The 24,119-nt window shown below is 38.1% G+C and overlaps 1 protein-coding gene and 1 pseudogene across 2 annotated transcripts in view; one reads left to right on the forward strand and one right to left on the reverse strand.

The window, feature by feature from the left end:
* Positions 1–24,119, reverse strand: part of Ptpn4 (protein tyrosine phosphatase non-receptor type 4) — a 168,477-nt gene that overhangs the window by 136,749 nt on the left and 7,609 nt on the right. The window lies entirely within an intron of this gene.
* LOC110321990 lies at positions 11,384–12,304 on the forward strand (annotated as a pseudogene).

The following is a 24,119-nucleotide window of genomic DNA, read 5'->3' on the forward strand; positions in this document are numbered from 1 at the left end:
TGGAATCAATCACCCACGGACACCAAGATACAACCACATAAACAATTAAATATCCTAGTATAAATAAGAGGAGAATGTTAAGGTTAACAACTGTATACTCGAGCTGGTAAGATAGCTCAGTGGGTAAGAGCACTGACCACTCTTCTGAAGGTCCTGAGTTCAAATCCCAGCAACCACATGGTGGCTCACAACCACCTGTAATGAAATCTGACGCCCTCTTCTGGCGCATCTGAAGTCAGCTACAGTGCACTTATGTATAATAATAAATAAATCTTTGGGCTGGAGCAAGCAGGGACTGAGAGAGCAGAGTTGACTGAAGTGAGCAGAGGTCCTAAGAATTCAATTCCCAGCAACCACATGAAGGCTCACAACCATCAGTACAGCTACAGTGTACTCACATACATTAAATAAACAAACAAACAAATAAGAAATCTTGGGATACAAGAGAACAAAGGCTTTTAAAACCATCTAGAAGAATGAAGTGATCATATCTTTCCTTTTAAAATTTTACCTCTTTCTCACAAGATTATATTGAATATTTTTTTCTATTTTCCTTCTACTGTGTATCTTAAGAAATTCTGATTTTTATAACTTTCCTAGTGATCAAAATTTATGCCTTTATTTTGAAAACTAGAATACTGGGTTGGGTCTAAAACACTTCTTTCTAAATGGTGTTTCTTTTGACTAGCAAATGATCGATTAAAAATACACAATCAACTACTGGTTGAACTTCATGAGGAGACAGAAACAGAGAACCAGCACTTAAGCTAACCTTCTTAAGATACCTCTGGTCTTTCTTCCTTTTCTTGATTCCTGGGTCAATATTTCTGGGTTATAAATCCCCAATACATTCTTTCAATCTCTTGGAAGAAAGTTTCTAGGGCAATAGAATTGCTTGGATTAGGAACACTGTTTAAAATGGTGAGAATCTAACTGAAGAAGTCAATGATTTCAACTTCACTAAGGAGAATCCACTGACTTAAAAGTCAAATGTTCTTCCGGTCTTATGTGTAACTTTCAAATTATTAGTTTGTTCTGTTTAAAATATCCATCTCTAAAAAGTATTGTCATCATTTATCTCATTTATAAGGATTCTTAATTAAGTTTATCATTACTTAAAGGAATGCTCTTCTACTAATTTGCCGGGTAATCTTGGATTTACTTGATAATTTGTCAATAAAATATGTCCAAACATTGGAAAAACAAGTATCATTTAAATAACCATTTTCTCATTTTACTAGTTTTCTCTGTTTCATTTGAGAAAGCTAAAACAAAAATACTAACAAATTGGAATTAGTACTTTGAGCTCTGGATAAACCAATAGAGAACTATTAAATGACCCTAGATTGTAATTACATAGAGCTAGAAAGTAACAACAGTCAAGTGCTCCTAACAACCTTATCTACCACAACACATTGCATGGAGTTATAATTTAAAATATCTTGGGTACACTTTATTTCTGGATCAGTGAGAAGCTCAAGAAGAACCATGCAACAATGCATCTGGCAAAGCACTGACAACTCTTCTCAATCTACTTTTCTCAATATTCACAATAGTAAATCATAACTTATAACATTATTTCTGCCACTATAGCCATTGCTGCAAAAAAGTCATAGTGCATAGTGTCACTGAAAATAATAACATTTGTATAAATAAAGCAACAAAACAAAACAAACAATTAACTTAGAAACAAGTTTCTTGGTCTTAAAATGCCAAGAATAACTTTTTTCATGCTAATAGCTCATAAATGCAACTTATCTACCAGTACTTACTGGTTAGTCTACATAAAATGTCTGTCCAATTAAAAAAGCACCAAGTTGAGTTAAAGTTCAACATAAGCATAAGCTAGAATATGAAAAACAAAAAACAAAAAAAACAAAAACCCACAACAACTAAGCAACAGGGGGTTGGAGAGATGGCTCAGTGGCTAAGAGCACTGACTGTTCTTCCAAAGGTCCTGAGTTAAATTCTCAGCAACCACATGGTGGCTCACAACCATCTGTAACGGGATCTAATGCTCTCTTCTGGTATGTCTGAAAACAGCCAACAGTATACGCATATACATAAAATAAATAAATTTTTAAGGGACTGGAGAGGTGGCTCAGCGGTTAAGAGCACTGACTGCTCTTCCAGGGGTCCTGAGTTCAATTCCCAGCAACCACATGGTGGATCATAACCATCTGTAATGGGATCTGATGCCCTCTTCTGGTGTATTTGAAGACAGTTAAAATTGTACATAAAAAAAGAAATAAATCTTTTTAAAAAATAAAATAAATAAATAAATCTTTTAAAAACAAATTCTGCAACCACTTGAAAGTAATAAAGTTACCTTTTGTTGAATTGTAATCTTTATAATTTCCACTTTTAAATACAAAAAGTAGTCATCTGAAAGGCAACTGTAAAATTTGGTACATCCAACTTTATATAAAAAGAATAAAGAAAAGATGGAGAACTGTGTCTAAAAGGTAAAAGAAGACAGCTGGAAACCCACTCCTCCATAAAGGTAAAAGAGCACTGGTAAAGTGTCAAAATCAACACTGTAGAAAGTCTGGAAATTAACAAAAAGGTTGCTTGCTACACCCTGAAGAACTTTATTTTAAAAACAAACAGCTAAACCTCACTAAGAATGAGCTTTGTAGAGTTTTTTAATGAGATGTTTACTCAATTCCCTTGTCCCAATAATGTAGGCCCTTTGAAAAACCAAAAAGCAACTCTAGCCAGGGAAGCAAATAGGCTGACTACAGATCTTCATTCACTTCTCCCTCAGCCCCTCCAAATCCAAATTCCCCAGTCTCATTCCCAGCTAGTGCAGCAGAACTCTAGCTGTGCTCACATTTCCTCACTGCTGCCATCTCTAGTGGATCACCTGATAGCCCCTCCTAGCTGCCCTTCCCCACTAACTGCTTTATCAGACCCAATTCCAGCAGGCATTCCGTGGGACTCCAGAAGTGACTCTGACCAGGGAAGCAAGTAGACTAACTGCAGATGTTTACCTCTCCACTGCTCCTCCAAATCCAATACCCCAATCTCATCCACAGCAGACTTTCTTGGGGTGACCTCTCTTCACTCTCTACCCCCATTCCAAGGAGACTAAATAAACAGATCCTGGTAGAAACAGTCTGCCTTTCTCTCTCCAAATTCCTTCAGGCCCCTAGCCTATCCCCATTCCTAAGTGTCAGCTCCCAATAATAAAACACACATTTTACCTGGAACCCCCCAGTAAGTGCATCTGGCATGATCCCAGAATGTTTGCTACACCCAGAATTACAATCTTCCCAATCCCAGATAACTAGATGCCAGCCTAAAAACACAATCAATAACAACCAGGACAATATGCCTCCATTATAGCCCAGCAACCAACAGCAGACCCTGAATATTCTAATATAGCTGAAGCACAAGAAAAAGACCCTAAATGAGTCTTTATGAATTTAATAGAGGTCTTTAAACAGAAAATAAATATCCCTTAGAGAAATCTATGAAAATGCAAACAAAAAGTGGAAGGAAATTAATAAAACAGTTCAAGACCTGAAAGTAGAAATAGAATTAATAATAGTAATAGTAATAGTAATACCACCACCCAAACTGAGGGAAATCTGGGAAGGAAAAATTTGGCAATAGGAACATCAGAGGTAAGCCTTACCAACAGAATACAAGAGGTAGAAGAGAAAATTTCAGACACTGAAGATATGGTAGAAGAAATGGTACCTCAGTCAAAAAAAATGTTAAATCTAAAATAATCTGGCACAAAACATCCAGGAAATCTGGAACACTATGAAGAGACCAAATCTAAGAATAATAGGAATAGAGGAAGGACAAGGAACCGGAGTCAATGGCACAGAAAATATTTTCAACAAAATCATAGAAGAAAATCCCCTAACCTAATGGAGATGCCTATCAAGATACAAGAAGCTTACAGAACACCAAAAAGACTAGACCAGAGAAACAAAGTTCCCTCAGCACATAATAATCAAAACACTAAACATACAGAACCAAAATAAATATATTAAAAGCTAAAAGAAAAAAAAATCAAACCTATTAGAATTACATCTGCCTTCTCACTGGAGACTCTAAACACTGGAACAGTCTGGATGGATTGCTACAGTCTCTAAGAGACCACAGATGCCAGCCTATACTACTATAACCAGCAAAATTTTCAATCAACATTGATGGAAAAAAGTAAGACATTCCACAATAAAACCAAATTTAAGCAATATCTATCTACAAATCTAGCTCTACAGAAGGCACTAGACAGAAAACCCCAAAACTAAAGAGATTAACTATAGTCAAGAAAGCACAGAGAATAAATAATCCCAGACTACAAAATCGAAAGCATGCACAAAAACAGGAATCAAAAATACTGTCCATTGATGTCTGTCAGCATCAATGGTCTCAACTGCCCAATAAAAAGACACAGAATGAATGGATGAAAAAAACAGGGTCCACCCTTCTGCTGGGTCCAATAAACACATATTAACATCAAGGAATCAAAGATAGGTATCATCTCAGGGTAAAAGGATAGAAAAGGATATTTCAAGCAAATGGACTTAAGAAACAAGCTGCTGTAGCCATTTTAATATCTAACAAAACAGACTTCAAACCAAAACTAATCATAAAAGATAGTGTCTTAGGGTTTTACTGTTGTGAACAGACACCATGACCAAGGCAAGATTTGTAAAGGAGGACATTTAATTGGGGCTGGCTTATAAGTTCAGAGGTTCAGTCCAGTATCATAAAGGTGGGAACACGGCAGCATTCAAACAGGCATGGTGTAGGAGGAGTTGAGAGTTCTACATCTTCACCTGAAGGCTGTTGGTGGAAGACTCACTTCCAGGCAGCTAGGGTGAGAGTCTTAAGCCCCATACCCACAGTGACACACCTAATCCAATAAGGCCACACCTCCTAATAGTGCCACTCCCTGGGCCAAGCATATATAAGCCATCACAGATAGGAAAGGTCACTAAAAACTCAAAGAGAGGAAAAACAAAAACAAAAACACTAAGGACATTGCAATTCTTAACATCTAAGCACCAAACACAAGATCATCTAAGTTCATAAAAAAGAAAAAGAAGAAAAAAAACCTTCTATAGCTTAAACAGTGAGCACGCACACACACACACTGATATAGTTTGTATATGCTCGGTCCAGGGAGTGGCATTATTAGAAGATGTGGCCCTGTTGGAGTAGGTGTGACCTTGTTACAGTAGATGTGTCACTATGGGTGTGGGCTTTAAGACCCTCATCCTAGCTGCCTGGAAGCGAGTATTAATTAACAAAATTAGAAGTCAAAGGGGGGGGGGACATAACAGAAACCAAAGAAATCCTGAGAATCCTAAGGATATACATTAAACTCTACCAAACTGGAAAATCTGAAAGAAATGGGTCATTTTCCCAACACATACCACTTAACAAGTTATATCAAGATCATATAAGCCATTTCATCAGACCTACAGCCCCTAGTGAAATAGAAACAGTTATTACCATTCTTCCAAACAATCAAAGGCCAGGGCCAGATGGTTTTAGTACAAAATTCTGCCAAACTTTCAAAGAAGTGTTAGCATTAATAATGTCAATATTTCTCAAATTATTCCAAAAACTAGAAACATAAAGAATATTGCCAATATTATTCAGCCACAGTTACCTTGATGCCCAACCCATCTGTACTGGATAGCTTTGTGTCAACTTGACACAGCTGGAGTTATCACAGAGAAAGGCACTTCAGTTGGGGAAGTGCCTCCATGAGATCCAGCTGTAAGGCATTTTCTCAATTAGTGATCAAGGAGGGAGGGCCCCTTGTGGGTGGTGCCATCTCTGGGATGGTAGTCTTGGGTTCTATAAGAGAGTGAACTGAGCAAGTCAGGAGGCAAGCAAGTAAAGAACATCCCTCNATGGCTTCTGCATCAGCTCCTGCTTTCTGACCTACTTGAGTTCCAGTCCTGCATCNTTTGGTGATCAACAGCAGTATAGAAATGTAAGCCGAATAAACCCTTTCCTCCCCAACTTGCTTCTTGGTCATGATGTTTGTGCAGGAATAGAAACCCTGACACCATCCATATACAAACCCAGGAAAGAAAATCACAGACTAATTTTCCTTATAAACATAGATGCAATACTCAAAAATACTTGCAACCAAATCCTAGAACACCATCAAAAAGATCATCCAACATGATCTTGTAGACATCATCCCAGAGATGCATGGATTGTTCAACATACATAAATCATTAAATGTAATTCACCCACAGAAATAGACTGAAAGACAAAAACAACATGATCATCTCATTAGATATAGAAAGGAACTTTGACAAAGCTAACATTGCTTCAATGATAAAACTCTTTAAGAGACTAGGGATACAAGGGACATACCTCAACATAATGAAGGCAATTTACAGCAAGCCCAAACATCAACTTAAATGGAAAAAACTCAAAGCAATTCCACTAAAGTAAGGAAGAAGACAAGATTGTCCATTCTCCATACTTATTCAATATAGTACTTTCTGAAGTCTTAGCTAAAGCAAGACTTCAAGGAAATACAAATTAGAAAGGAAATCATGTATCTTTATTTGCAGCTAAAGTAACAGTATACATAAGTGACCCTAAAAACTCCACCACAAAAATAAAAACTTTTAGCAAAGTAGCTGGATACAATATTTACTCATAAAAATCAGTAGTCCTCCTACACATAAATGACAAAAGGTCTAAGAAAGAAATCAAGGAAACAACACCTTTCTCAATGGCCTCAAATAATATGAATATGAATATAATATAATATGGGGGTAACTCTAACCAAGCTAGTGAAAGACTAGTATAATAGAAACTTCAAGACATGAAGAAAAACACTGAAGGTATCAGAAGATGGAAGGATCTCCCATGCTCATTGATCAGTAGGATTAACATAGTAAAGATGGCTATCCTACCAAAAGCAATCTTCAGATTCAATGCCATCCTCATCAAAATTCCAACACAATTCTTCATAAATCTTGAAAGGACAATTTCCAGCTTCATATGGAAACACAACCCAGGACAACTTAAACAATCCTGAATAATCAAAGAACTGAAGGAGGTATTTCATGATTTCAAGTTATTCTACAGATCTATAGTAATAAAAAACAACATGTTATTGGCACAAAAACAGACATGTTGATCAGTGGAATCAAACTGAAGACCCAGACATAAGACACCAGATTTTAGATTAAGAAGCCAGAAACACACATGCATATGAGAGAGAGAGAGAGAGAGAGAGAGAGAGAGAGAGAGAGAAAGAGAGAGAAACGAACAAAAGAAAGCATTTTCAACAAACAGTGTTGGTTAAATTAGATGGCTACATACTTATCACCCTCTACAAAACTCAGCTCCAAATGGATCAAAGACCTCCACATAAAATCATATACACTGAACCTGATTGAAGAGTAGCCTTGAACTCATTAGCACAGGAAAAGACTTTCTGAACAGAACATCACTAACACAGGCACTAAGATTAAAAATTAACACACAGGACCTCATGGAACTAAGCAAAGCATAGCAAAGTATATCATCATTTGGACAAAGAAGCAGCCTACAGAATGAGAAACCACACATCTGAAAATGGGTTAATACCCAACATATGTAAGAACTCAAAAACTAGATCGAGAAAACAACCCAATTTAAAAATGGGATACAAATCTAAACAAAGAGTTCTCAAAAGAGAAAACTCAAGTGATACAGAAACACAGAAATGTTCAGCATCCTTAGCCTTCAGGAAAATGCATATAAAAACTACTTTGAGATTTCATCTTACATCTGTCAGAATGGCTAAGGTCAACAAAACAAATGGCAATTCATGCTGGCAAGGATGTGAAGTATGGGGAACACTATCCATTGCTGGTGAGACCACAAACTTGTACAGCCAGTATGGAAATAAATCAGTGTGACTTTCCTCAGGAACATGGGAATCGATCTACCCCAAGATCCAGCTACACCACTCTTGGGTATATACCCAAAGGATGCTTTATCCTATCAGAGACTTCTGCTCAACCATGCTTATTGATGCTCTATTCATAACAGCCAAAAATTGGAAACAACCTAAATGTCCCTCAATTGAAGAATGAATAAAAAATATGTGGTACATTTACACGATGGAATATTACTTGGACATTTTCTTTAAAAAGCATGAAATTTGCAGGTAAATAAATGGAACTAGAAAACATCATCCTGAGTGATCCCAGACTCAAAAAGATAAATATCATATGTATTTCCTTTTGTGGATATTAGGTGTTAAGCCAATGATAACTAAGCTACAATCCATAGAACTACAGAGGTTATATATATAGACAGAGTAATGGACTAGGAATAGATGGTTATGGATGGGGATGTGGGAATGGGAGATCAAGTGGAGAAGGACGGGGGAAGGAAAGAAGGAGCCAAGGGAGGGAACACATGGAGAAACAGCTAAAACTAAGGGTCACTGAGGAGTAGTATAAAAACCTAATACAGTAGAAGTTTCCAAATATTTACATGAAGGTGATCTGAATATAATCACCAAAAATGGAGAAGACAGAGTCCCAGCTGGCTATCTCCTGTCACCAAATGAAGCATCTAGAACCAAGATTGGGTTATATCCATCTGAGTTATTGGCCAAAGAAATCCATCCCATTAGAACCCCCATACAACCCAGGCTGTTGCTAATACTCCACAAACTGATGGCAAAGCCCCATTGCTAAAGACACCTCACAACTCTTTAAATATAGAAAAGGCTAGTTGGTGCCTACATAGAACCTTCATTCTCTACATTCTAGGGTCTTTTGTACAAAAAGGTACTCTACATGCTACCAAGAAAGAAACAAAAACACCAAGCCAGACACAAACCCTTTGATCTACAATGCTGCCCTGCTGGCAATATATGCCAGGCACAAAGCTTGAGGGAGTAACCAATGAACCTCTGATTTGACTTAAGGCCTGCTCTACAAGATAGAAACCAGACCTGGGTGACTAAAGTCCAGAGACTAGATAGCCAAGGGACTTAGGATAAAACCAAATACTATTATTCAAAAATAAACAAAAAAGAAAACAAAAACAGTAATAAAATGATTCCTGATGACATTCACTATACTCAGAGATCACTACCTTGCTCAGTCATCTTTAGGAAAGCTTCCTCCTGCAGCAGATGGGAACAAACAAACTCACAGCTAGACAATAACAGAGAGTGAGATACGTTGCAACACTCAGCCCTAAATTGGTTATCTCTAACAAATCCCTCCCTAAGGCTCATCAAAGAAGGGTAAAGAGTTTAAGAGGCAGTGGGAATGGATGATACCAAGAAATTAAGGTTCTCTAAATCAACATGATCAATGTTCATATGAACTCATAGAGACAAAGGCAGCATGCTCAGGGCCTGCACAGATCTGCAGCATGTCCACCACATATATGTTACGACTTCCAGTTTAGTTTTCTTTATGGGATTTCTGAGTGTTTGAACAAGTAACTCTCTGATTCTTGCACCTTCTCTTGAGTTCTTTTACTTCTGTTAGTTTGTCCTAACTTTGATGTGTTAGTTTTTATTATTATCCCTTAGAAGCCAGTTTGTTTTCTAGTAAGAGACAGAAAACAAGTGACTCCAGATAAGAGGAAAATTGGGAGGAACTGGGAGGGGTGGAGAAAGGGTAAACTGTAATCAGGATATATTATGTGAGGAAATCTATTCTCAATAAAAGGGAGTAAAATGTCAGAGAAGAGGGGCATCAAGCCAGCAATTGTAAAAGCTATAGAAACATCTTGCAAACACTAGATCAGAAAAGAAAGATGATGACACTGCCTCCCAATTTCTGGAGAAACCATTATCTAACCATTTTAACAGATACCTAAAAAATCCTACTAGCATAGCATGCTTATTTTATCTAAACCTGACTGTTACAGCCTTTTATCCAAGCACTTTTTGAAAAATTACCAACAGTAATTATTCAATAACATAACAGTCAAAGTATCAGTAACTACTAGAGTAGAAAAGAAGATGACTAAAACAAAAACAGTGCTGACTGGAGAAGGAGATATCTATCCATAAAACTGAAAAGCTCCCTGCATACTCCTGGAAATCCAGGATGCCAGAAGGTGCAGAACTATGTTCATCTCAGTGCAAAACCAATCAGCAGGCTAAGACTAGAAGAATATATTATACTACACATAATATATTCAATATAACCAAAGGCATATATGAAAAATTCACCATAACCATCATATTATTGATAGTTTTACTTAGGCATTGTGATGGTTCGAATATGCTTGGAACAGGGAGTGGCACTATTAGGAGGTGTGGCCTTGTTGGAGTAGGTGTATCACTGTGAACAGCAGCTTTAATATCCTCAATTGCCTGGAAGCCAGTCTTTTCCTGTTTGCTTTCAGAATAACATGTAGCACTCTCAGCTCCTCCTATATCATGCTTCCCTGGATGCTATCATGCTCCTACCTTGATGACCTCTGAACCTGCAAGCCAGCCCCAATTAAATGTTGTTCTTATAAGTGTTGCCTTGCTCATGGTGTCTACTCACAGCAGTAAAACCCTAACCTGGACAGGCATCCAAGTCATAGATTAATGCAAGAAAGTAAATAAGAGGAAGAAGTAAAAGTATCTTCATTTATAGATAATATGAGCTAATAAAGAGAGGCCTAACATTCTACAAAAAGGACAAATTTATCAAGGCAAAGGATACAAACTAAACTCAATAAAAATACTTGTTATATTATAACTGTAGTTTTGCTACTGTTATGAATCATAGTGTAAATACCTGATATACAAGATATATGATATACAACCCCAAAAGGGATCAAGCCCCATAGGTTGAGAATCACAAAAAAAAAAAAAAAAGGTAGCTGAATGGTGGTGGCAGAGGCCTCTTTAATCCCAGCATTTGGCAGGCAGAGGCAAAGGCAGAAGCAGGTAATTTCTGTGAGTTTGTCAGCCTAGTCTACAAATCGAGTTCCAAGAGAGCTGGGGCTACACTACACAGAGAAACCATGTCTCAAAAAACCAAACTAAACCAAACAAATAAACAAAAAAAAACCCCACAAAACAAAAATAAAATTGTAGTATTAGTATTATTTATGATCTAATCTTTTATTCTAAATAAACATTTGGTTGGAGCTCCATTCTTTAAAAAAAAAAAAAATGTGTTTCTAAATTAAGCAGATTTCAAAAGGAAATAGCAAGCTAGCAAAATTTCAAAAGGAAAATAAAAATACAAAGCCACTCAGTTAATTTGAGAAGAGAGAATTCTAAATTTACTTATGCCAGTATAATAATAATAATAATAATAATAATAATAATAATAATAATAATAATAAAGGGGGCTCACCAGGCATCCTCTTTGGAGTGAAGGGTCTTTAAACCCTGTGTGGCAATCCCTGATGTGCCATCATGATGTCCAGAAAAGATACAGCGACCTCAAAGTCCAACTACTTCCTTAAGATCATCATCATCCTTAATCATCCAACTTTTGGATGATTAGCCAAAATGTTTCACTGTGGGAGCAAATAATGTGGGCTCCAGGAAGATGCAACAGATCCACATGGAAGGATGTGGTACTAAAGGGCAAGAACACCATGATGTGCAAGGCCATGAAGGGGCATCTGGTAAATAACCAAGCACTGGAGAAACTGCTGCTTTATATACAGGGTAATGTGGACTTTGAGGACCTTATCAAGATTAGCTGCTGTTGGCCAATAAGGTGCCAGCTGCTGGTGCCATCACCCCATGTGAGGTAACTGTGTCAGTCCAGCACACTGGTGTGGGGTCTGATAACCTCTTTCTTCCAGGCTTTAGGCACCACCACTAAAATCTCTAGAGGTACCATTGATATTCTGAGTGATATACAGCTAGCTAATAAAAACTGAGGACAAAGTAGGAGCCAGTGAAGCCTCACTGTGAACATGGAACATTTCCCCCTTCTCCTCTGGGCTGATCATCCAATAGATGTTTGACAATGGCAGCCTTTACAACCTGGAAGTACTTGGCATCACAGAGCAGACCCTGCCTTCTCACATCCTAAAAGGTGTCCAAATGTTGCCAGGGTTTGTCTACAGACTGATTACCTGACTTTGGCCTTAGTACCATACTCTATTGTCAATGGATACAAGTAGGTCCTGGCTTTGAGGAGACAGAGTACACCTTCCCACTGAAAGATCAAGGCCTTCTAGGCCAATCGATCTGCATTTGTGGCTGCTGCCCTTATGGTTGCCACCACCACCACTGTTGCTGCTGCTGCTGGCTGTCCTAACCAAGGCTGAAGCCAGGAAGAGCCAGAAATCAAAGGAGGATATGGGATTTGATCTCTTTCACTAACCCTCTCATAGCAACCAACTCAGCCAGCTTCATCTGAGAAACATAGAAATAAAAGCTTAGTTCTCTTTTAAAGGGGAGAGGACTGAAAACCAAAGCAAGGCAAACAAATAACCTTAATTCTGCTTAACATTAATACTAATTCCAAATATAAGCTTATGCAGGCCAAAGAACAGAAATATCCACAATTGATTAAATACTGTATTATCCCTAGGGGGCAGCATGCTACTTTTAAATCTTCAGTCCTAAATTATAAACTTTGCATGATAGTCGAAGCCTCTAATGCCCACACTTGGGAAGTAGAATCAGGAGAATCAGAAATGCTAGGTTATACTGAACTACAAAACCAGCTGAAGGTCAACCCAAGCTCCATGATAGACTGATAGACTGTCTCAAATAAATAAACATTTAAATTAATATCCAGTACTAGTCTTTAACATAAGTTTCTGACACACACACACACACACACACACACACATACACACACACACAGCTTTAAAACTAGACCTGAAAGATATACATAGTATGCATACCTATTCAGTACTAGCCTTTAACATAACAAGGTTCTGCTACATGTATCTACTGAGTTTTAAAACCAGACCTGAATGATATATATAGTATGCATACCTAATTACTGTCAACCTGTTCTTATAAATGGTGTATTGAGGGATATTAATTATATAATTAATATATAAATTAATTTTATTTATTTCTAAAAATGAAAAAAGAGGGGGCATAACCCTGACAACATTACATGGCTAGAAAATGCAGTATTTAGTGTTCCAGCCACTAAAGGCTGAAATCAATCTATCAGACTCTAAAGATTATTTGTTTATTTAATCAACTAAGTAACCTGTAGTCCAAGAATTATTCAAAGCATGGCATCTCCTATAGCTCATATATTAGCTAACCAATATAAAATACTTTAGAGGGCTGGTGAGATGGCTCAGTGGGTAAGAGCACCCAACTGCTCTTCCAAAGGTCCGGAGTTCAAATCCCAGCAACCACATGGTGGCTCATAACCATCCATAACAAGATCTGACGCCCTCTTCTGGAGTGTCTGAANAACCATCCATAACAAGATCTGACGCCCTCTTCTGGAGTGTCTGAAGACAGCTACAGTGTACTTACATATAATAAATAAATAAATCTTAAAAAAAAATTATAAATCTTTAAAAAAAAAGATTTATAAATCTTTTAAAAAAGATTTATAAAAAAATAAAATAAAATAAAATACTTTAGAAATAATTTGGAGGGGTTAGGAATAAAGCTTGCCTAGCAGACAGAAGACTGATTAATTGCTAGTATTAAAGAAAATGCCTTAATGACTTCTAAGACCATGAGAGGCTTTACATTCTGATTTTCTTGGACTACTCATCCTAAGGACACTTCTCTCAAAACTCAGCTAGCATATCTCCCTCCCTCTGCCACAATAAGTTCATGAATAAGAGCTCCAATCTATAGCCTTTGCTTGCATCATGAGACACATAAACAAGCATGCCTGGAAAGGGCCCCTCTATCCCCCAAGCATTCTGACTCCACAATATTCCCAGCCCAGTAAGCATATATATATTATATTGTAGAAAAGTAAACAACAATCATTTCTGGGCCCTGTTACATTAGAATGGTGATTGCTTCATGTCACTAAGTGTTGGCACTGCTTTTTAGATACTAATAATAACTAGAATACTTCATTCTACCACTTCATTCTTAAAACAGTGATAGTTCACTATTTTTATCTCTTTGCAGATGCGAAGATGTTCAACTAGCAGCCTACAGGCATCCATGGCTAAGGGTAGCTATGAATGCTGCCCAACACAAACTGTAAACTTAGGTGGCGCATGGATGCCATCTAGATGCCATATGGATCTATAGGTTCATGTAACCTGAGGATTGCTAGGGGATCCCCACCCACACTGTGCTACACAGGCCTGTGCCCCACCATAGACTTCATGGATTTCGCAGTGGCCTAAAGTATTACTCCTGCTGGTGTTCACTAAGTTGGCAACTAGTTGCAGTAGAGAACATCCCCTTGGCTGCAGCAGTTTGCTCCAGGCCATGGTTCTCCTGGGAGCTCTTTATAGGCAACTGCACACACAGATGTGAAAAACAAAAAGCAAAAACAAAAACTGTAAACTTACAACCTTGAGAGTTTTCTTTTTTGTTATTGTTTTACGTTTGTGTGAGTGTGTGTGTGTGTGTGTGTGTGTGTGTGTGTGTGTGTGAGAGAGAGAGAGAGAGAGAGAGAGAGAGAGAGAGAGAGAGAGAGAGAGAGACCTGTGCACAGTTCTCAAGCATATACACTGTTGAATTGCTAAAAGGTTAGGCATGACAGCTAGAAGGATTAGGTGACTGGCCCAAGATTATACAAGCAAAATTAGGAGAGGCACTTGAATACAGATCTACTTAATCACCATATCTTAATGACTTCTACTTCTACAAGCTAAAATCATTCTTAATGTGTTTTTCTGTCACCCATGGAAGAATCTATTATTTGATCCATTGTATAATCTATTTCAACACTACTAGAAAACTGAAAACAGAAATGAAATCATTTCTATTTACATATTAAGAGGTTAGCATCTTAATGCTAACATCTTTAATCCTAGTACTTGAAAGACAGAAGCAAGTAGATCTCTGAGTTTAAGGCCAGCCTGGAAATATACAAGTTCCAAACCAGCCACATCAGCCAGGGTTTAACAGAGACCCTGTCTCAAAAAAAAAAAAAAAAAAAAAAAAAAAAAAGTTAAACTAAGATATAAAGATAAGAACTCACTGCTCCTATGTGTTGGAAGTTGGGGGAGGGAATTACAGGGGGCCAGCTTTTTCCTCCTGGTTAAAAACAACAAAAAAAGTTCCTAAATTGACTTCCTAAGTAAGTCATTGTACAACAACAAAAAATGTTTTTGTTGCACAAATGAATGAAGGCAGCAGCAAAAACAGGGCATCCATTATACCAATTATTAGTTCTTAAAATCAATATTCTGAGCCGGGCAGTGGTGGTGAATGCCTTTGATACCAGCACTTGGGAGACAGAGGCAGGCGGATTTCTAAGTTCGAGGCCTGCCTGGTCTACAGAGTGAGTTCTAGGACAGCCAGGCTATACAGAGAAACACTGTCTTGAAAACACACACACACACACACACACACACACACACACACACACACACATATATATTCTGAAGTTACTATGTTGTAGGAGAGCTTTTTTTAAATTTATTTTATGTAAATACACTGTAGCTGTCTTCAGATCCAGAAGGGGGTATCAGATCCCCATTACAGATGGTTGTGAGCCACCATGTGGTTGCTGGGATTTGAACTCAGGACCTCTGGAAGAGCAGTCAGTGCTCTTAACCACTAAACTATCTCTCCAGCCCCATAGGAGAGCTTTAAAAACAACTGCAGAGGTCATTCCTTTTTAGTAACAACAAAAACATTTAGAATGTTTGGAAAGCCACTGAGATAATATCCTAAATTTTAACAAGCACAGCTTCCTTGAGACAGCCACTCCATTTTTCTGAGCCATGATTTCTTCCTCCGTTAAAGGAATAGAATGAATATGACTAGACACTTAAAATATGGTACATATGGCTTAAGGATTTGTCTTTTAATGAGTACTAAGGACTTACATATGAACTTAAAGGTTCCAGCACAAAGATAGATACCCTCAGCCTCAAATGGTTTTTAATGAAATTCAAGCTGTCACTTCTGGTTAATGCTTACCCACTGGACAGTCCAGGGCTACATGAACTAACTGCAAGACTACAATATCTGTACATAACCTCCTAGTTCTAAAACTAAATCATTTCTAATGCCAAACTGTTTAAAGGTCTATTCTTTCAAAAACTGAATAAATAAATCTAACTGCGTAACTGGTAATACAACTACAACAAGGGAATGAAACAATCCTAGTAACTGTTAAACTTAATAGTCTTGACCAGAGCTGATAAAACATTCCTGCAAGGAGTGGGCTGGAGAGCTGGCTTAGTGGTTAAGAGCATTTGCTGCTCTTCTAGAGGACCAGTGTCTGTTTCCCAACACTCACATGGTGGGTCACAATTGTCTGTAACTCCAGTTTCTAGGGATCCAAAGTTCTCTTCTGGCCTCTGTAGGCATCAGGAATACACATAGTCACATAGTTGCATACACTCACATACAGGCAAAAAAAACTCATGTACATAAAAATTTTAAAGCTTTTCCTATAAGACAGATTTAAAAAAATTTTTTTAATGTACATTGGTGTTTTGCTGGCAGATCTATGTGAGGATGTCAGATTCCCAGGAACTGGAGTTACAGACACTTGTGAAGAGTCATGTAGCTGCTGGGAATTGAACCCAGGTTCTCTGGAAGAGCAGCCAGTGCTTGTAACTGCTGAACCATCTCTCCAGCCTGGGCCAGATTTGTAAAAGTTGAGGTTTTGCAGGTCAGGTGATCTCTACTAGAACAACTTAATTCTAGCATTATAGCATGCATTCAGTCACAAATAACACAAATCAGTGTGGTTGTGTTCCAAGCTCAGAATACCCAAGATACAATTCACAAATCACATGAAACTCATGAAAAAGGAAGACCAAAATGTGGATACTTCAATCCTTCTTAGAAGGGGGAACAAAACACCCATGGAAGGAGTTACAGAGACAAAGTGTGGAGTAGAGACTGAAAGAAACGACCATCCAGAGACTGACCCACCTGGGGATCCAGTCCATATACAATCACCAAACCCAGACACTGTTGTGGATGCCAACAAGTGCTTGCTGACAGGAGCCTGATATAGCTATCTCCTGAGAGGCTCTGCCAGTCCCTGACAAATACAGAAGTGGATGCTCACAGCCATCCAGAGCATTGGGTCCCCAATGAAAGACCTAAGGAGCTGAAGGGGTTTGCAGCTCCATAGGAGGAACAACATTATGAACTAACCAATACCCCCAGAGCTCCCAGGAACTAAACCACCAACCAAAGAGTACACCTGGTGGGATTCATGGTTCCAGCTGCATATGTAGCAGAGGATGGCCTAGTTGGACATCAATGGGAGGAAAGGCCCTTTGGTCCTGTGAAGGCTCAATGCCCCAGTGAGGGGGAATGCCAGGGCCAGGAAGTGGGAGTGGGTGGGTTAGTGAGCAGGGGGGAGGGGAGAAGGGATGGGGGAGGGCGTTTTTCAGAGGGGAAACCAGGAAAGGAGATAACATTTGAAATGTAAATAAAGAAAATATCCAATGTAAAAAAAAAAAGCTTACTGATAGTGAAGTTTGGATTTCACATAATTTTCACAGGTCATCAAATATTATTCTTCCTTAGTCTTCTTACAATTCACAGGCAATACAAAATAGGTGATCAAACTTGTACAGTCTGCCACCACACTATGATCAACTTAAAATGTTGTAAATTTTTTATTTTTAATTTTATATACTGGAAAGGGGATTTTCACATGTGTATAGGTACCTGCAGAGGCCAGAAATGGGTGTCAGATCCCCTGGAGCTACAATTACAAGTGGCTGTAAGCCCAATGGTTGCTAGAAACTCTATCCAGCTTCTCTGTGAGAGCAGTACACATTTTAAATACTGAGCTATCTGGGTGTGGAAGTCTGGACAACTCTCATTTATGAACCTTAACTTTCTCATCCATAAAAAAGAGAATACTACTACTTACTCCACATGTTGAAAGAATTAACTGCAATACATTTAAGGTTTTTATTTAATATATTATTTGCGTGACTGGATGCTTTGCTTGCATGCATGTTTGTGTGCCACATGCATGCCTGGTGCCCATGGAGGCCAAGAGACAGATCCCCTGGAACTAGAGAGTTATAGATGTTGGTAAGTCACCATGTGGATGCTGGGATTCAAACCTGGATTCTACGGAAGAGCAAGTACTCCTCACTTTTGAGCCATCTCTCCAGTCTTGCAATATTATATTTTAAAACACCCAGTACAGCTCAACAAATATTAGTTTCATGCCTTTCTCTTTTTCTTCCAGCCTTCACTGTGGCTATGGAAATTAGGAGAAAGTCTTTGGATGGGCCAGAAAAATCTGAAAGGTTAGTTTAAGTCAGCATTAGAGGATTTGAGATAAAGTCAGTTACATCATAGTAAAAAATATCTGTGGGAACTCTAGTCCATACAGAAAGGGGAAAAAGAAAATTAGCTATATAAGTAAAAGGACCAAAAAAACAAAAAACAAAACAAACAAACAAAAAAAAAAACTGAAGAACTTAAGTAATCAGAATTGGTTACCTTCATTTTATATTTACACAATTAAGTATGTCACCCTGTTAGAAAGAACAGAGAGAGGAAAGAAGTCTGTACATATTAAAGTCATAGTTTTCAAGGTAGAACTTTAATGTAAAACATCAATATAGTATGCTAGTTTCCACATGCAAAAATAAGTGAATAATAATTTATCTATGTTTTTACTTTCATAAAATAAATACTGTCCAAAAAGGAAAAGAGGCTACCTATACAGAGTAGGAAAGGAGCAGCAGTAGTATGCAAATTTCTCTACACAGACCTTTTTATATTATTTTGAAATCTGAACCAAGTAGCCACATTACTGATTTAATAAAGGAAGTGAAATTCTAAAAATAATTGTGCAGGCATGGTGACTCATGCCTATAATCCCAGAACTTGGGTAGGGGGAGAAGAGGCAAGATGCTTGCAAGTCATAAGTTAGGCTAGGCTATACAGTAAATTTCAAGCCAGCCTGAGCTATGACATCTGTCTGAAAATAATGAATAAAATAAATCAAGAAGTTAGAGGGGTCAGATAATGCATACTGTTATAATTAGAAACTGTGACTTACCTGCAGTGGCAATATTATTTGCATATAACTAATGATAACTAGTGTATATCACTTCTAGCTGCACATTAGATTTCAAACTTACCTAAATAAAGACAATATATGCTTCTAAGAACAAATAAAGGTGAAAAGGGTCAGGCAGGGTAGGTAGTTCATGCCTTTAACTCCAGCACTCCAGAGGCTGATCTCTGAGCTTAAGGCTACCTTGGTTTACAAAGCAAGTTCAAGGACAGCTACCACTACACAAAGGAGCCCTGTTTCAAAAACAAAAAACAAACAAATGAAAAGAAAGGAAGGAAGGAAGGTAGATAAGGAAAAATAAGGTTAACAAATGATGCTTGTAGTACTCTAAAGACTCACTAAGATGACAACCATCTGAAATGGGAGCAAGGACCTATCCAAATAACTACCAAAGTTAATTTAAGAGCAGTTTCTGATAGTAGATATTGTCATATGGTTCTGCTTACCTGCCTTCCAAATAACCTTTCTTTTCCTTAGCCCCAACAAATGTTAAGATGTATGCAACCTAAAAACTGTCTTCTTGATGCTGTCTCCTAATCTGATCTAGGCCTTCTCAATTTTGTTGAAGAAATTTGTCTAGTAATAAAAATATGTCTATTATATATAGACATAATAGACACATTATATCTAGTTTCCTCAATTGTGTTTAACAAAATCCTATTTTATAACTCTTTAGTGAGTGTAAGTCACAATAACTTTAGCAGCATCTCAAAAGATACTGCTATGCAACCACCTCTACATTCCCCACCTATTCTTAAAAATCCATAGGGCCTGAGATGAAATTCAAAGAACTTAAATGTTTAATCCATGTATCTATCAATCAAACAGTTGACTTTCCAAAATGCACCTGAAGCTGGGCAGTGGTGGTGCACGCCTTTAATCCCAGCACTTGGGAAGCAAAGGCAGGCAGATTTCTGAGTTTGAGGCCAGCCTGGTCTACAGAGTGAGTTCCAGGACAGCCAGGGCTATTCAGAGAATCCCTGTCTCAAAAAAACAAAAGAAAAAACAAAAAACAAACAAACAAAAATGCACCTGAAAACCAATTAGCTAAGGTCACTAATAACTTTCCAATAGTCCAAATCACAGCATTCTGGCTTTTGCTTTCACTTAGAAGCAGTTGACCCTTTCAAGAAACTCTCTCCCTTTTACTCTATAAGCAGACTTTTTTTGTTGTTGTTTTTTGTTTTTGTTTGTTTTTTTGGTTTTTTCAAGACAGGGTTTCTCTGTGTAGCCCTGGCTGTCCTGGAACTCACTTTGTAGACCAGGCTGGCCTCGAACTCAGAAATCCGCCTGCCTCTGCCTCCCAAGTGCTGGGATTAAAGGCATGCGCCACCACGCCCCGCATAAGCAGACTTTTTTATATTCATTCAGTCCTCTTCCCATCTAAGAACTCTTAATCTTTCAATGATGATTAAGACCACAATGGTTACCTTCATAAGCACTGACAAACGGAATATTTCTACAATGAGCTATAAACCCTAAACAACTTTAAATCCATTAGCTTCCAAATCAGACTTACACAAAAGTACTGAAGTACAGGAATATAAAGATGCTTAAGCAGCAACAAATCTGAATTTGAAAAATTTGCCTTGCTATTTATATTTATAGACCAAAAGGCACATGAATTTAAAAATGTATTAATTTGTATATTGTTTGTGTCTGTTGGGGAGAAGAGTGTATTGTGTGTGTGTGTGTGTGTGTGTGTGTGTGTGTCCGCGCGCGCGCGCATGTGCCCAAGTGCACATGTGCAGGTACACGGACATGAATATAGATGCTGGAGGTCAACTTTGGGTATTATTCTTGGGAATTGTCCACCTGTTGTATTTTGAGACAGGGTCTCTAACTGGTACCTGAGGACTTGCCAATTAGCCTAGGCTAGCTGGCCAGAAAGTCCTAAGAATCCACCTTGCTCCAACTACCCAGTGCTGTGATCACAAATTTATGCAACCACACCTGGCTTTGGGGGTGCTGGGAAATGAACTAAGATCCTTGTAAGATCCTTGTGTGTCAACAGCTATGACTGAGCTGTCTCCTCAGACTGACACACCTTCCTGAATTTTACCTTTGTTCTCCTCCACAAGTAGGTTTAACATTTCTCTACAAATTTTGGTACGATTAAAGAAAACACAAGTGGGAAGTGTACTACTACTGTATCTTAACAGCATTGACTTGAGGAAACATGGGCCTCAAAAGTGTCAGGGAAGGAGGCACTGGTCTAGGGTTAGGAGAGTGGCACACATAGTAACTGAGCAAGTAAGTAGTTACTCTAAGGAATGGTGAGAACCAATCTCTCACTGACGGAAAAGACAATCACAAATACAGAATGGGACATGGGTCAGCGGTGCTTGCCTAGTATGCCTGGGTCCTTGGGTCTAAACTCTAACACTAACAAAATTAAAACAAAATCAAATATAAACACAGACAGGGAAAAGGGCTAGAGAGGATTCTGAAGTTCTAGACTAGAACTGTTTTATCAATTTAAACAAACACACCAAGTGCCTGTTTCTGTTTCTAAACACCTCCTCTTCTGGAAAAAAAAAATTCAGGATTCCTTGGAGAAAGTAATAATTGCACAGCTAGAACAGAAAAATATAGGGTAACCTGAGAATACTCTGTGTGATTACAAGTGCAACAGGATAGACACATGTCCAGAAGACACAGAGGCCAACTTCAAAGGCTTCCACTACAAAATCTGCAACAATCTGAGCAGTGAAATCAAATTTCAAATCACAGTAAGTAGTAAGAACCACCAAATAGGAACAGAATTCCATGAGTAATATCAATGAGTTTACCCCCACACAAGGGTAAACCCAAGTAATAATGTTTAAGCTCTGATGATAGGAACTGGTACAGTCTTGGATGTCTCCTCATCTAAGAATAACAAACCTAGTATATAAGAAGGCCCTAGGGTTGATCCTCAGCACCATTAAGAAACAAACAAACAAAAAGAGTGGTGGTTAGAGATTTTTTAAAATTTTTTTTAAGATTTGTTTATTATATGTAAGTACACTGTAGCTGTCTTCAGACACCCTGGAAGAGGGCATCAGATCTCATAACGGATGGTTGTGAGCCATCATGTGGTTGCTGGGATTTGAACTCATGGTGGTTAGAGATTTATCTCAGTGATAGCACAAGGCTTTGGTTTGGGTGTCCAATATGAGAACAGGAAAAAAAAACAAAAAACAAAATTCAAAAGGTTTTCACATTACCTGACTTCATATGATTTACATTGCAGAAACACTCAACAAGCATGAGCTTATAGTGTCCAAGGTCAAACATCACCAGTAGTGGGCCAATACTGTGTCTCTGGGTGGTTCACTAAGAATAGCACATCTTTCTGTGGCAAGCACTCCTGCCAACAATGTCCTTAGTGTGCATGTGAGCAGCCACTGGAGCATTTAACTAAGAGGACATATTACAGAATAAAAGGGCTAGACTGTTTGAAACTGTCAAGGTCATTAAAGACTGGAAGGGTTAGTGAGGAATGATTCTGAACTGAAGAGGGGTAAAAAGAGACCAGTGAAATCACTCAGAAGGTAAAAATGCCGCCATCAAGCCTAACAATCTCTAGAATACACATGGTAGAAGAGTCAATTTCCAAAAGTTGTCTTCTAACCTATATACAACTATCTTAGCACACAGTAAACACAAAAAAATAAAGGCCAAAAAAATGTTTTTGAACAAAAGAATGGAGAGACATGACAATGAAATACAATATATGATCCTAAATCAGCTTCTAAATTGGACTACAAAGGACAAAGAGATACCATTAGGATCATGGGGGAAATGTGACTGACATTTATAGATCTGAAGCTAAGTGTTCTGTGAGCATTTATTTACTGATCAGGCAGTTTTGTGAGAAGTTATCCATGTTTTGGTAAATAAAGACTAGGATATTTGGGCATTTCTGTCTATAACATATTCTCAAATGGTTCAGAAAGATTAATCAGAAATGTGGAGCTAGAGCCAGGGGTGGTGGCACAGGCCTTTAATCCCTGCACTCTGGGAGGCAGAGGCAGGTGGATCTCTGTGAGTTGGAGGTTAGCCTCACCTACAGAGGGAGTTCCAGCACAGCCAGGGAAAACCTGTCCCAAAAGTCAAACAAACAAAAATAAAAACAAAAACAAATAACCAAAAAACAACAACCACAAAGTGGAACTAAGGATGAGAGCAGATCAGCAAAGAGATTAGGCAGTTTCATCAAAACATGATACGGTGTAAGAGGGCTAAGATGAAGACATGATTAGGTCAGTAGAGTTGCTTACCTAGCATATACAAAGCCCTACGTCCCATCCTCAGCAACACATAAACCTGGCACAGTGACACATGCTGTAATCCCAGCATTTGGGATGTACAGACATGAGAATTGGAAGTTCGAGGTTGACCTTGGCTATACAACAAAATCAAGATTAGCCTGCATCACAGGAAACCCAGTCTCTCCAAAAACAACAACAAAATAGATACAGCAAAAGAGGAAAAAGGATCAATTCTAATACCAGGGGAACCTCTAGACAAATGAAAGGATATCACTACAAATGCCCTAGGGTAATCTTGTGTATACATATAGTCTATAGCTAGTTCAATGTTAAAATGTGGTTAAAGAGATTTCAGAAGCTCTTTAAGAATTTTCATTAGGTGTGAAATTACTCCAACGTGTTAATTCTCAAAGTTCAGTGTAAACTTATGACAACCATGGTGCCAGCAAAACAGCTGGTTCATTAAATATATCCAAAAGTATTTGCCCATCTTCCCAAAGGAGAACTGCCAAAGGCTAAATCTTAGCACTAACTTCATTTTTTCCTTCTTCTCCTATGTTTAAATATACTGTCATTCTTTATTTCCCCATCTCTAATTCTTTTCATACCTCACCTACACCACTATAACAGCATTCTTGTCTCCCTGATACCCTTATACAGCTTTGTACCATTAACTCTAAAATCAGGAACCCATATTTCTAAAACCTATACTTAAATTTTATTTGATTATACAAGTATCTGTAACCGC

Source organism: Mus pahari, chromosome 5 (assembly GCF_900095145.1).
Source record: "Mus pahari chromosome 5, PAHARI_EIJ_v1.1, whole genome shotgun sequence".
Classification (NCBI taxonomy): Eukaryota; Metazoa; Chordata; class Mammalia; order Rodentia; family Muridae; genus Mus; species Mus pahari.